This window comes from Alosa pseudoharengus, unplaced genomic scaffold (genome assembly GCF_046254945.1).
Source record: "Alosa pseudoharengus isolate Yale_2024_CS ecotype anadromous, Long Island Sound unplaced genomic scaffold, YU_APseudo_1.1 YU_APseudo_1.1_scf_17, whole genome shotgun sequence".
Classification (NCBI taxonomy): domain Eukaryota; kingdom Metazoa; phylum Chordata; class Actinopteri; order Clupeiformes; family Clupeidae; genus Alosa; species Alosa pseudoharengus.
The window spans coordinates 8,827,733-8,843,120 of record NW_027468640.1 but is presented as its reverse complement, the minus strand read 5'-3'; the positions used below and the strand labels follow the sequence as shown (position 1 = coordinate 8,843,120).

General features: G+C 38.0%; 1 long non-coding RNA gene across 1 annotated transcript; it reads right to left on the bottom strand.

Moving 5' to 3' along the window:
• Positions 1 to 821: 821 nt before the first annotated feature.
• Positions 822 to 15,113, bottom strand: LOC143127200 (uncharacterized). The gene is made up of 3 exons (XR_012987546.1): positions 14,940 to 15,113; positions 5,878 to 5,989; positions 822 to 3,190 (listed from the first exon to the last, which is right to left on the bottom strand). It is a non-coding gene; the product is annotated as an uncharacterized LOC143127200 (long non-coding RNA).
• Positions 15,114 to 15,388: the final 275 nt, after the last annotated feature.

The following is a 15,388-nucleotide window of genomic DNA, read 5'->3' as shown; positions in this document are numbered from 1 at the left end:
GTGTTGTGTTGGTAATGATGTTACTTTGCATACCAAAGGACACATTGGAAAATAGGGGGTGGTGTTTTGGCCTACATGGGAAGCCTAAGGCCTATACTTTCCACTTTATATTTCAAGTTACTTGCCCATTACTTTTAAAACTAAATGTAGTAAAAAATCCTCTGTTGAATGAAAGTAACTGTATGTTAAATATCCAAACTTTTCCTTGTAACCGTCTTTATGTGGCTCTTCTGAGATTAAAAATAAATAAATTTGCTAAAAGTGGCTCTCCAGGCAAACTGTATGTGTGAAGCGGCGGTTAATGCTCTTTAGATGTGGAGTAATAGTTTCGGTTGTGAAATAAGAGGGACATATGGAATCCTGTTCAGATGTTGATGTTTGTGGTCCTCATAAGGCCACGATATCACTACCACTTCCTGTATCAGCTCTCGCCTGACCTTTTTATAGTTTTAAGCAAAAACTAAAAGTATTCAAGAGGTGTCCAAGAACTATCTCTTCTTAGAATTCTATGAATTTATCACCAATTTATTTTATTCTGTTGTTCTGTTGTTTACAGTGTAAAAAAAACATTCATAGAAATATTCACAGACATTCGTAGAAAAAAGTACATTTCTCATATTATTTAGGTATGAAAGTTGGGATCTTTGAGTATCTTTGGAAAGTGTTTCTTTGAGTAGGTCTGTATTCAGATGTAGATTTAGGTAATTTTTCATCCCTATTCTTTACACAAGATAGCAGGTTATCTGTGTCTGATAATCAACCAAAAATCAATAATTACGTTGACACAACAAGCGTAGAACAAGCGTAAATAAAAAACAATCTGAAGTATGTAATTCTTTAATAAAACAATATGATGAAGCAGAGACATCAGAGCCACATATATAATGTTTACGTATAAGTAGCATGTAAATCAGTCTTACCTGAACCCTTTCACAGGATGCACTACTCCTCTCTTCCTTCCGCTCTTTCTTCCTCACTCTAACACTCACTCACTCTTTCTCACCTTCACACCCTGCCTGTATCTCTCTGTGCACAGCTACTAATGAAGTAGGTGGTGCTATGATCAGGATATGCGCTAAAAGATGACATGCTGATATGCCTTACGTACGTCATCAACACTCTAATGTTGCATGCTCTAAAAGATGACATGCTGATGTCAACTCTAATGTTGCATGCGCTAAAAGATGACATGCTGATATGTCTTATGTATGTCATCACCACTGTAATGTTGCATGCGCTAACAGATGACATGCTGATATGTCTTATGTATGTCATCACCACTGTAATGTTGCATGTTAAAGCCTGAAGACTAATTCAGTAGGTTCTTTATAAAATACCCAAGTGGTGACTGGCAGTAAAACAGAACATGTTGCACAATACACAGAACTTATTGATAGTAATACAGAACCTATTGATAGACAGAACATATCAATACTAATACAGAACATGTTTATTATTACTGTAGATAGCGTATACTGTGCAGAAGCATAATTTACAAGTCCGCTATTTCAGTTTTCATTTTAATCCTGACAAGCCCAGTCCAGCACATTTTTTCCACAAAAATAAATCACGCTGAAAGGCCTATATGATTCTAACTGTCTCACTAAATTGCATTATCCACACTCAATTCTCACTGGTATCTGCTAGACAACAAGTACCAAAACATGATTAGTTCATAGATTTCACATGTAAAAATAATTTTATACAACCCCACCTCCATCTTGCCTGTTCATAATTCTGAGAAATTCTTGAATTGTGTTCATGTGTCCGTGTACACGTTTATGTTTATGTGTGTGTGTGTGTGTGTGTGTGTGTGTGTGTGTGTGTGCGTGCTTGTGTGTTTGCCTGCGTATGTGTGTTTGTGCATGTGCATGCATGCGTACATATGTCTACTGTGTGAGTATGTGTCATACGTATGATTACTGTGAATGTATGTGTGTGCGTGTGTATCTGTTTATGCACATGTGTGCACATGGAATGAGTTAACATGACCCCTGGAGGCAAACATACGGAAAAAATTGGTCATCCTAGGCCCTACGGTTCTCAAGATATTCACAGAAAACTGTGTCTGCCCTACGGGGGGTCCAGTCCAGCGGGGGGGCTCCAGATAAAAAGGAAAAATGATGGTTCCATGCTTTCCATGTGGGGTTACATGTCTTTCAGTGTCCCGGGAATCCTTGACGGAAATTTGGACATGCGAAAAAAAAAAAAAAAAATCTGACTAAAGCTATATGACCGCCGCTTCGCTCTGCGGCGGTCATAATAACAACAACCCAATAGAAAACATCTTCATCATAGTCTGTGTGAAAAGCAAATAATCATTAAGAGGAAAAAAAACTCCTTTTGGATCAATCAGAGGCCTCACCAGCCTGTGAGAGTTGCATTCTGGGTAGCCTGCAGACCAGCATGCACAGCAGTGGGTCTGCCATCACCCGCAAGCTCATGACGGAGAGAGACATGGTCTCCCACACAGAAGCAAACAGATCATGACTGGGAGATATGTTAGGAAAGGGAAGGCTCCCATTATAGGAGGACATGGGCAGAGTAAGAATGGATGGACTGTAAAGGGCAAGGAGAGTGACCAAGGAGACGGTCAACACCATCCGGTCCGGCCTGTCTTTTGGCATGCTGTGCTGAGGGGAGATTTTGACTGACTGCATCATAACACACGTGGTAATCACGGCAACAGTGGGAACCACAAACAGAACGGCGTGGAGAGCAGGAAGAGGAAAGATGATGGTGAAGGCGACACCCGTTACCATGGCGAGAGTCAGGACCGTGTAGCAGGGCACAGAGGAGAGAAGGCGACCGTGGCGAGGGTGTGTGAGGGACAGAATGCCCTCCAGCGCCACCAGCTGGTGAAGATGCAGACCAAGACATCTGACCATAAAAAGCATAGAAAAAATCAGATGACCGGTCAGCCAGGCAAAATGTGAAACCATCGCCGTGATGATGAAGGGAATCAAGAACAGCTCCAGGGCGTCGTTGAAGAGGAGGGTGATGATGAGGAACGAGTTTCGGCTTTGGAGGCGCCGGTGCTGACGCAGAATACAGCCAGCCCAGACCAGAGCAGGCAGACCCCCACACAGAGCAGAGGAGAGGAATATGATGAGCCTGATCCTCCCATCGCCATTCCAGAGGGTAAGCTGATCGTCCATGGGCACACTGGAGTTGGTGGAGATTGTTGGTTCTGAGGTTTTGTTGAAAACATATGTGAAAATATATATTTCGGTAACACTTTACAATAATGGTACAACATTTAGCATTAGTTAAGTATTAGTTAAACATTAACAAACACTTAATTCATCATTAGGTATGGAGGTATTCACCTAAAGTAACATTGACATAATCGCTAGTTCATTATGAATTCATCATCTGTTCCGTATTTAAACATTAGGAATTATGAGTTAGTTTACTGATTATACCTCATGAATTCATCATATGTTCAGTATGTAAACATTAGGAATTATTAGTTAGTTTACTAATTATACCTTATGAATTCATCATCTGTTCAGTATTTAAACATTAGGAATTATGAGTTAGTTTACTGATTATACCTTATGAATTCATCATCTGTTCAGTATGTAAACATTAGGAATTTATCATAACAAAGGAGAACACACTGATAACACCTACTAAATAAAACTCTATTAATGAGGAAAAGCACATTTGTTAATCATTAAGTAATGTTGAAAACGTACTTAATAATGATGAATTAAGTGTTTGTTAATGCTTAACTAATGCTTAACTAATGCTAAATAGTGTATCATTATTGTAAAGTGTTGGCCATGTGGTTACAAACAATGCATCGCAACAGATTCACTTGATCTGAGTTTGTGTTGTGTAAAGCAAAATATTAACAAATGACCAACTGTAATTTAAAAGTGTTTGTTCTAAATTGCCCTGAGGTGAGGTACATCTTTACATCCTGCGTATCATCCATCCGGTCTGTGGTGAACTCTGCTTGATGATCTACAGGGTAAAGAACGAACTGCAGAGACCACAGCCATGCAGTCGCTATTGCTAACGTTTCCGGTCATAATGCGGACAGACAATGTATCAAACTTCGACATCAACCTATCAAAGTTTTCCCACATTCAATGAAGGTCCTTCACATATTTAGTAAAGTCGTCAAAGTATCTGGTTTGTTTTTTGTAAGACTTAAATTTACTTAGGGTACTCAGTCAGACGCACATTCAAGATTTTGCTTTTCATCACACGTGGCAGGCTATTTTATACACCACAAAAAAAGTTTACATTGATAATAAACTGAATGATCTTTTATCTTCAAATCAACCTGAATATCATAGCTAATTCTGTATGAATAAATCTGTTGTTTACACAACCTGATGTGTTTTACACAAAGCCTTCTGTTCCATTTAATTTTCTTCCATTTTTTAACTACCTTGACATGATATTGACAATGACATGTGCAGGGCGCAGCAAAAACTAAACTTACCATTGTATTTATCTATATAACATTGCTTTATCATGCATTTTTATCCTTATACTGTAATATTGCTTTATCATGTGTACTATTCTTATAACATTGTTTTATATTTTGCTTATAAGCAATATAATTTCATGAAATGAATTTCGTCTTACCTGAAACACTGCCGGAAATGTTTGGTTTGATGCCAAGGCATCCGGACTGAACAAAAATAACACCCCAATAAGACACACCCATCTCTCTCTCTTTCTCATTCTATCTCTCTATCTATTGTTCTATATATCCATCTCTATCCTCTTCACACTTTTTATCTTTACCCTTGTCTCTCTCATTCTGTCTCTCTCTCATACACATTCATTATTTGTCTCTTTGGGGCCTGCTTGCATCTATGTATTTATTCTTAATTGTAACAGTAAGAGCTATTTTGGTTCTCTATTCACAACCTGTGTGTGTGTGTGTCTGTGTGTGTGTGTGTGTGTGTGTGTGTGTGTGTGTGAAGGACAAGGTGGGGCCTCTCACATAGGCCTCTCACACTTTCTCACCACCTAGAGACACTTTCTTACCGCCTAGAGACAATTTCTCACAGACTAGAACAGGGGTGGGCAAACTGCGGCCCGCCAAGCACTTTCATCCGGCCCGCCAAGCATTTAATGTGGTTATCAGGCTGCTCGCTATTTTTTTCCTGCGATAGAGACGACGTTGGTTAGCCTTACTGCAAACTGCTTTTCACTCTCCTTAGAGAACGGTCATGTGGCCCGCCGGCCAATTTTCAAAAATGCAGCCCTTGAGCCAAAAAGTTTGCCCACCCCTGGAATAGAAGCATAGCCACATTTCCTGGTACCAACATGTGAATGTACACCCAGTGATATGGCAACCGTAAAAATGCTGTACATTTTGTTTTAGAAAGTGTGCCTTTCAGTTAGATTAGTCTTGCGCTTGGGTCCTGTCCTGCCTTAAACCTGACATGTAGGGGTTGATTTAGCGCCACCCAGAGGCTGCTGACTGTCACTGCAGGACCAGTGGGAGTGCAGAGGGGTGTAACACTGAGAAATACTGAAATGGGACATTTGCTGAATTTAAGAAAAAAACAGACGAATTTGTAGAGCAGTGCGATGTCATGTAAAAATCATATCTCTTTCATGCAAAGAGTGATGCTGACTCCAACCTAAGAACCAGATCTTCCCCCGGCCTACCCCAGATTAATTAAGATATTGTATGATGTCTCTGCTCTCTTAATTCAGTATCCTACTGGTACCCCTCCCGTCACATTTAACTTCTGTGCACACTTGTCCATCTTCAAATTGTAACGTTATTTTCTCTAGACTTTGAAGTGAAATTGCCAATGAGTGCCAAAAATATCAGATCAATCGGTTATATGTTTCACAATCTTATTCCTTAACTATTATATATCAACCATCAAGTCTTACCTTAACAGATTCTACACAGTCTTCCAGTGTTTGTAATGTTGGCCGAATATCCTCCCTGCTGTGACTTCGTCTAGGCTTTGGGCAGTTCATTAATGCTCCATTGCAGAGGTTCCTTAGAAAAGATGGATCGTATTATTTAAATGTATTAATAACGTGTATCTAATTCACTGTTGGGTGGAGTTGCCCCTTTCGGAGTACGTAGGGTAATGACAGGAAGAGGAAATTAACCAAACAAGGGCAAGGGAAGGGTCTAGATTACAAACCCAGACTGGTGTTTGTTGCAGCTTTCTTTTAAGATAGTAGGCTATGAACTAGAAAAGCATTTCCTGAAGGAAATACAGTGCATGAAAATGCAAAAAATATGATGTAAAATATCATACAGAGTAAAAACAAACTATATTGGTTGCTAGGTAGATGAGGTTTAATATAGTTGGAGTGACTGAACAGTTAAACAATTGGATTTTCTGTTTCTTGTTGAAACCTGGCTGACTTCAGACAGCGAAGCTGTTCTTGTTGAAACTTGTCCCCCAAATTATAATTTCTTCCACTCAATTAGACAAGGCAAACGAGGTGGTGGAATTGCCTCCATTCTCTCAAACAAATATAGTTGCACTAGAGTCAACTTTGGTGAATTCGCTTCCTTTGAGTACATTGCCCTCACTCTGAAGGCTGACCCAGCTGTACTTCTATTAACCTTATACCGCCCTCCTAAACTATGGGCTGGCTTTCTCGACCAGTTTTCTGAACTTATGTCGCTCATCATCACTAGCTATGATCGGATAATTGTAAATGGCGACTTTAATATTCATGTCAATAAGACAACTGATGCTAAAGCCAGTAAGTTCCTTAATGTGTTGGACAGTTTAGAGCTAAAGCAGCATGTTACAGGACCCACCCACAACCTTGGCAACACCCTCGATCTAGTCATTTCTAGAGGGATAGAAGTCACAGACTTATCAGTAAATGATATAAATATGTCTGATCATTATTGTGTATCTTTTAATATAGTACTACATACTCCAAAAATTCATCCCGAAATTGCAATCAAATCGCGACTCTTGGACATTAGAGCAGAACAGCAGTTCATAGCTCTTATAGACTCCATAAATTTAGATATTTTACATCATCCCATTGATCAAATGGTAGAGGCTCTCAATCATGAATTAGGCGCTATGCTTGATAGAGTGGCACCCTTAAAGACTAAAAAAAGGCCCTGTAGCAAACTGACACCTTGGATGAACGAAAATATCCATGATCTAAAAAGATCATGTAGAAAATCTGAGAGAACATGGAGAAAAACTAAGTTACAGGTTCACCGTGCCATTCTAAAAGAAAAAATAGCAAATTATAATAGAGCTATTCGGAATGAGAGAAGGAACCACTTCTCTAAGGTAATTGCTGAAAACAGTGGAAACTCTAGGGTGTTGTTCTCTACCATTGATAGGCTATTGCATCAAACACCTTTTGATACACTCAGTCAGGCATCCTCTCTAAGATGCGAAGAATTTGCAGACTTCTTCGAAAACAAAGTAATTTCTATAAGGGAGGCTATTGGTAATACAAGTAATATGTTTGATAGTACACCCAAAAACAGCCCCCCAAAATTAAGGTCCTTTAGCACTATTACTCAATCTGAGCTTGGTAAAATTATAACTCAAACCGGCTCCTCAACATGTGTTTTAGATCCAATCCCTACTAGATTCCTCAAAAAACTATATGATAGCTTAGCTCCCTTTATTCTCAAGGTAATAAATACCTCATTAGAAACAGGTATATTTCCAACTGCTTTTAAAACCGCTGTTGTGAAACCTTTACTTAAAAAGTCAAATCTTGACCATACCAATCTGAGCAACTACAGGCCTATATCAAATCTACCGTTCCTGAGCAAAGTACTTGAAAAAGTTGTTTGTAATCAGTTAAATACCTTCCTCAACGAAAACAGTATCCTTGAAAAATTCCAATCAGGTTTTAGATCAAATCACAGCACAGAAACGGCTCTAGTAAAAATAGTCAATGATCTCAGACTGGCTACTGACTCAAACAAAGTCTCAATCCTTATTCTTCTGGATTTGAGTGCGGCATTTGACACCATTGATCATAGCATCCTAATTCACCGCCTTGCGAAGTGGGTGGGTCTCTCTGATAATGCTCTAAACTGGTTTCAAACCTACATTACTGGCAGAGATTTTTATATCAGTCTAGGAGATCATGTATCTGAAAAACATGACTTGCCTTTTGGTGTGGCCCAGGGGAGCTGCCTTGGTCCCCTGCTATTTTCCCTATATATGCTTCCATTGGGAAATGTCATAAGTCAGCATAATGTAAACTTCCATAGCTACGCAGATGATACCCAATTGTATATTTCTGTGGAGCCAACTAACCCAGATGGCCTTTGCTCCCTCACTGCATGCCTAACCTCCATTAATCAGTGGATGAGCAAAAATTTTCTGAAACTAAATGATGACAAAACAGAGGTACTTTTGGTGGGACCAAAACTAAAGCGAGATATTGTTCTTAGTAATCTGGGGAACTTGGCACACCAGGTCAAACCAAAAGTAACAAGCCTCGGTGTCATCTTAGATGCAGAGTTAAGTTTTAAGCCCCATATCAGTAAAGTTACTCAAACAGCCTATTTCCACTTGAGAAACATTGCCAAAGTGCGGCCCTTTTTAACTCAACAAGATGCAGAAAAACTAATTCACGCCTTTATCACTAGCAGGTTAGACTACTGCAATGCACTTTTCACTGGTCTTCCCAAAAAACATCTAAAGAAATTGGCACTCATACAGAACTCTGCGGCTAGACTTTTAACTAAGACTAAGAAGAGAGAACACATCACCCCTGTGTTGGCTGAACTGCACTGGCTCCCTATTTCCTATAGAATTGATTTTAAGGTTATGTTAATTACTTACAAAGCTCTGAATGGCACAGCACCTTCATATATCTCTGAGCTTTTAATATCTTATCAACCACAAAGGAAACTTAGATCATCCAATTCTAATCTTTTAATCGTACCCAAAGTGCTCCACAAACAAAGTGGAGAAGCTGCTTTTATCCATTATGCCCCCAAACTATGGAACACCCTGCCTCTGTACATCAAGCAGGCGAGTTCAGTAAATATTTTTAAAAAAGATCTGAAAACATACCTGTACAGGAAAGCTTTTAGTTAACTCGTCTTATCCTGTAGACTACTTTTTCAGATTATTCTACATCTGCTGCTATTGGAGGGCGCAGCCAGCCAGAAGCAGATGGGCTCCCCCTATTAAGTCAGGTTCTGCTCAAGGTTTCTTCCTGGAATATGGGAGTTTTTCCTTGCCACAGTTGCCATATGGCGTGCTTGTGGGGGGAAAGAGGGTTAAGGCTGCCAGTCTTATGACATGTCATTTTCTATATTTTTGATATGTTGCTGAGTGGATCGATCATAAACGGCCCCAGCAATGAAGAAATGTGATTGATAATGACTGACTGACTATTATTTTGTTACATGCTTCAAATGTAAAGCACTTTGAGCTGCATTCTGTGTATGAAAGGTGCTATACAAATAAAGCTTATTATTATTATTATTATTATTATTATTAAATAGGTGGATAGTTTATATGGTTAAATGATTTGCTTGGTAGATAAGGTTTAATATAGTTGGAATGATAGAACGGTTAAATAGGTGGATAATACTTAACTTAGTTAACTTAGCTAATGTTTTCATTTTTAGTAGTTATGCTAACTAGCATGTTAGCAATGCTAACATGCTAACTATGTTAACCATGTTACTTAGCTAACTTAGCTAATAATTTTTAGTAGTTTTGCTAAAAATGCTAACTAGCATGCTAACATGTTAGCATGCTAACTATGCTAACCATGTGACTTAGCTAACTTAGCTAATCATTTTTAACAGTTTTGCTAAAAATGCTAACTAGCATGCTAACTAGCATGCTAACATGCTAGCATCCTAACTATGCTAACCATGTGACTTAGCTAACTTAGCTAATCATTTTTAGCAGTTTTATAAAAAATGCTAACTAGCATGCTAACATGTTAGCATGCTAACTATGCTAACCATGTGACTTAGCTAACCTAGCTAATCATTTTTAGCAATTTTGCAAAAAATGCTAACTAGCATGCTAACATGCTAGCATGCTAACTATGCTAACCATGTGACTTAGCTAACTTAGCTAATCATTTTTAGCAGTTTTGCAAAAAATGCTAACTAGCATGCTAACATGCTAGCATTCTAACATGCTAACTATGCTAACCATGCTAACTAGCTACAGTGGGTAGGAGTCATAGTTGATGACAAGTAACAGTTACAATGGCTGAACAGTTAAAAAGTTCAGTAGTTTAAAGGGTTAAATTGTTTAACAGTGAAATATTGTAGTGAGGACTTTTATTTTGAAACAGTTTTTGGCAGAGGAAGCAGTTGAACAGGATGTGTAGTCTTAATAGGGCCAGTTTGTATGCTTAAAGCCTGAGACTGGCAGTTGAAACAGGTGGCCCGAACACCTGCCATAGGATTCTAATTGCTTAACGGCCGTATTGTGATGTCATAATCATAATGTTAAGTCAATGGGGAAATTTTGATTAGTTTTTAATTAATAGTTTAAAAAGTATAAAAGTTACAAAGTTGAAAAATACAAAGCTCACATGTCCTAATTAAGACCTACGTAACATAGTTTGAATGAAGTTTCTACGTTAAACGGTTGAAGCTGCATTAAGTGCGTTAGAAGAAGAATAATAATAACTAGAAAAGCATTTCCTGAAGGAAATACAGTGCATGAAAATGCAAAAAATATGATGTAAAATATCATACAGAGTAAAAACAAACTATATTGGTTGCTAGGTAGATGAGGTTTAATATAGTTGGAGTGACTGAACAGTTAAATAGGTGGATAGTTTATATGGTTAAATGATTTGCTTGGAAGATAAGGTTTAATAAAGTTGGAATGATTGAACGGTTAAATAGGTGGACAATACTTAACTTAGTTAACTTAGCTAATGCATTTTTAGTAGTTAGCAATGCTAACATGCTAACTATGTTAACCATGTGACTTAGCTAATCTAGCTAATCATTTTTAGCAGTTTTGCTAACTATGCTAACTAGCATGCTAACATGTTAGCATGCTAACTATGCTAGCATGCTAACTATGCTAACCATGTGACTTAGCTAACTTAGCTAATCATTTTTAGCAGTTTTGTAAAAAATGCTAACTAGCATGCTAACATGTTAGCATGCTAACTATGCTAACCATGTGACTTAGCTAACTTAGCTAATCATTTTTAGCAGTTTTGTAAAAAATGCTAACTAACATGCTAACATGCTAGCATGCTAACTATGCTAACCATATGACTTAGCTAACTTAGCTAATCATTTTTAGCAGTTTTATAAAAAATGCTAACTAGCATGCTAACATGTTAGCATGCTAACTATGCTAACCATGTGACTTAGCTAACTTAGCTAATCATTTTTAGCAGTTTTGTAAAAAATGCTAACTAGCATGCTAACATGTTAGCATGCTAACTATGCTAACCATGTGACTTAGCTAACTTAGCTAATCATTTTTAGCAGTTTTGTAAAAAATGCTAACTAGCATGCTAACTATGCTAACCATGCTAACTAGCTACAGTGGGTAGGAGTCATAGTTGATGACAAGTAACAGTTACAATGGCTGAACAGTTAAAAAGTTCAGTAGTTTAAAGGGTTAAATTGTTTAACAGTGAAATATTGTAGTGAGGACTTTTATTTTGAAACAGTTTTTGGCAGAGGAAGCAGTTGAACAGGATGTGTAGTCTTAATAGGGCCAGTTTGTATGCTTAAAGCCTGAGACTGGCAGTTGAAACAGGTGGCCCGAACACCTGCCATAGGATTCTAATTGCTTAACGGCCGTATTGTGATGTCATAATCATAATGTTAAGTCAATGGGGAAATTTTGATTAGTTTTTAATTAATAGTTTAAAAAGTATAAAAGTTACAAAGTTGAAAAATACAAAGCTCACATGTCCTAATTAAGACCTACGTAACATAGTTTGAATGAAGTTTCTACGTTAAACGGTTGAAGCTGCATTAAGTGCGTTAGAAGAAGAATAATAATAATAATAATAAAATGCCTTGGAATAACAGTACAGTGCATTTTCATGCACTGTAATAAAATGCCTTGGAATAACAGTACAGTGCATTTTCATGCACTGTAATAAAATGCCTTGGAATAACAGTACAGTGCATTTTCATGCACTGTAATAATAATAAAATGCCTTGGAATAACAGTACAGTGCATTTTCATGCACTGTAACTAGAAAAGCATTTCCTGAAGGAAATACAGTGCATGAAAATGCAAAAATATGATGAGTTCATATGGTTAAATTATTTGCTTGGTAGATAAGGTTTAATATAGTTGGAATGACTGAACAGTTAAATAGGTTGATAATTGAAATGGTTAAATTATTTAGGCAGATAGTTGACGATAACTAACAGTTGGAATGGCTCCAATTTTTGCTAGCAGTTATGCTATCTATGTTAACAAAGATAATAATGTTAACCAAGTTACTATGCTAACTAACATGCTAACAATGTTAAAATGTTAACTATGCTAACCATATGACTTAGCTAACTTCGCTAATCATTTTTAGTAGTTATGCTAACATGTTAGCATGCTAACTATGCTAACCATGTGACTTAGCTAACTTAGCTGATCATTTTTAGCAGTTTTGTAAAAAATGCTAACTAGCATGCTAACATGTTAGCATGCTAACTATGCTAACCACATGACTTAGCTAACTTAGCTAATCATTTTTAGCAGTTTTACTAAAAATGCTAACTAGCATGCTAACATGCTAGCATGCTAACTATGCTAACCATATGACTTAGCTAACTTAGCTAATCATTTTTTGCAGTTTTGCAAAAAATGCTAACTAGCATGCTAACATGCTAGCATGCTAACTATGCTAACCATGTGACTTAGCTAACTTAGCTAATCATTTTTAACAGTTTTGCAAAAAATGCTAACTAGCATGCTAACTAGCATGCTAACATGCTAGCATGCTAACTATGCTAACCAAGTTACTTAGCTAACTTAGCTAACTAGCTACAGTGGGTAGGAGTCATAGTTGATGACAAGTAACAGTTACAATGGCTGAACAGTTAAAAAGTTCAGCAGTTTAAAGGGTTAAATTGTTTAACAGTGAAATATTGTAGTGAGGACTTTTATTTTGAAACAGTTTTTGGCAGAGGAAGCAGTTGAATAGGGTGTGTAGTCTTAATAGGGCCAGTTTGTATGCTTAAAGCCTGAGAATGGCAGTTGGGCCAGCTGGCCTGGCCACCTGCCACAAGATTCTAATTGCGATGATGTCATAAAGGGCAATGTTAAGTCAATGGGGATTTTTTAAAAGTTAATAATTAATAGTTTAAAAAGTATAAAAGTTACAAAGTTGAAAAATACATAGCCCCTATGACACAAGTAAGACCTACGTAACAAAGTTTGAATGAAGTTTCTACGTTAAACGGTTGAAGCTGCATTAAACGCGTTAGAAGAAGAAGTATAATAAGAATAAAATGCCTAGGAAGAACAGTACAGTGCATTTTCATGCACTGTAAATATATGTACAATTGGGCTACACAAACTCAAGTTGGTATTCTTGCTGCTTAAACGCAGACCGTTCTATTTACCCAGGAGTTCACTGCTGTGTTTCTGGCTGCTGTGTATGTCCACCCACGAGCTAACGCTAAGTTAGCCACGAAGAAACTGTACGAGGCTATCAGTGCACAACAAAACCAGCTACCTGATAGCTTTTTCATTGTGGCCTTAAAACGTTAAAATCGAAACCAGGAAGGGCAAAACACTGGATCAGGTACAAACAGAAAGGGAGCGTACAGAGCACTCCCAGCCTCCCACATTGGTCAATCTGATCATCTGGCCCTTTTCCTGAGACCAACATGCAGACCTGTTGCCATCAGAGCTAAATGCCAAATCAAGACTGTGCATATCTGGACTGAGGAAACGGAATCTGCGCTACAGGACTGCTTTGAAGATAGTATGTGGGAGCTCTTTCACCATGCAGCCATTGAGCAATACACCACCCACAGTACTGTCATACATTAAGCTCTGTATTGATAACACCACCCAAACATGTCAAACTGATCCCTAACCAGAAGTCCTGGGTCAACAGAAATGTGTGAGTAAACAGTGGCACATGAATGAAATGTCTCAAATTCAGCATTTTTCTTTCAGTTTACAACATTTGATTCATGCTGCAGTGACCCAATTTGATCAACTAATTCCAATGCCACTGTTTAAATTAAGTTAACATGAAATAGCCTATGTAAGTGATTCTGTCTGCATCTCATGTTGCCTTAAAACTATACTTATACCAATCAAGGTGAATGTAAATTAAGCGTATAGCCTAAAGACGCCTTAGTGATGTTTATAAACCATCCATTATCACATCTATATTCAGATCTGTGATTCATAATTAAAGAAAGAATGGACTGAAAAGACAGTTTTAGTTAACAGACCTAAAAAGGAAAAATATGCTTTCAAATACCAGCAAACAATAATCTGTGTTCTTGCATTTACAATATGTATCCGTACATAACCATACCACCATGACTATATAATACAGAACCAGGGATGTAGTGGACGCTAAACACAACTAAACACAGTCTATCCACCTCTTATTAGAGTTTATTCACCAATTGCAACTTTTAACAAAAACATCACACTATTATCCACACTCACAATATGTACACTCATTAACACTCTAGGAACCATTTAATACCACTGGTATTGTTATAAACATTGGACAATAACCTCCACCATCATCAAACATGTTCTTGAATGCCTTTTTTAAAAGTCCGATACCGCATAGCGCAGTCCACCTCACCGAGATCACGGAATATATAGTTTACCCACCTCTTATTTTACCACTAAAATGAATAGAACACATAGCCTTAGTAAATGTTCACGTCAGCCCAGAGCCAATGTTTGCCCCTTCTTGTAGGCTACTAATGTTTGATCCAACAATAGCCTACTGGCCCACTCTACGTTGCTGTAACAGTATAGCATCAACCTACTTACCTTCAATGTGTTTACAATGTGTCTGGATCTTTCACGTTACACCTGATACAATTTGATGGAACACAGCAGACACTGATGAGACAATTTGAACATGCCGTGATGAGGGAGTGTCAGTCATCACCGGCAGGAAACTTTATACGGCATGACAACAGTCGTCACTGCACGTCATACAACTGGAACAACCTGTTATGATCTCCTAGTGGCACCACAACTTGATACCTGCTGTGCTCATGGGTAAACACACCCTGAGACGTGATGAGTATGTGTCAGTTTGCAGGTAGCTTTGTTCACTTTGCACCAACAAGAAACTTTATACGGCGTGACAGTTGGCAGTGCACTGTCATACAAATGGAACAACCTGATACTCTCCTAGTGGCATGTAGCCACATGTAGATAAGTGGCGGGGAGATTGGGGGCTTAGTTGATTGACTGTCACCAGGATGCAGAGC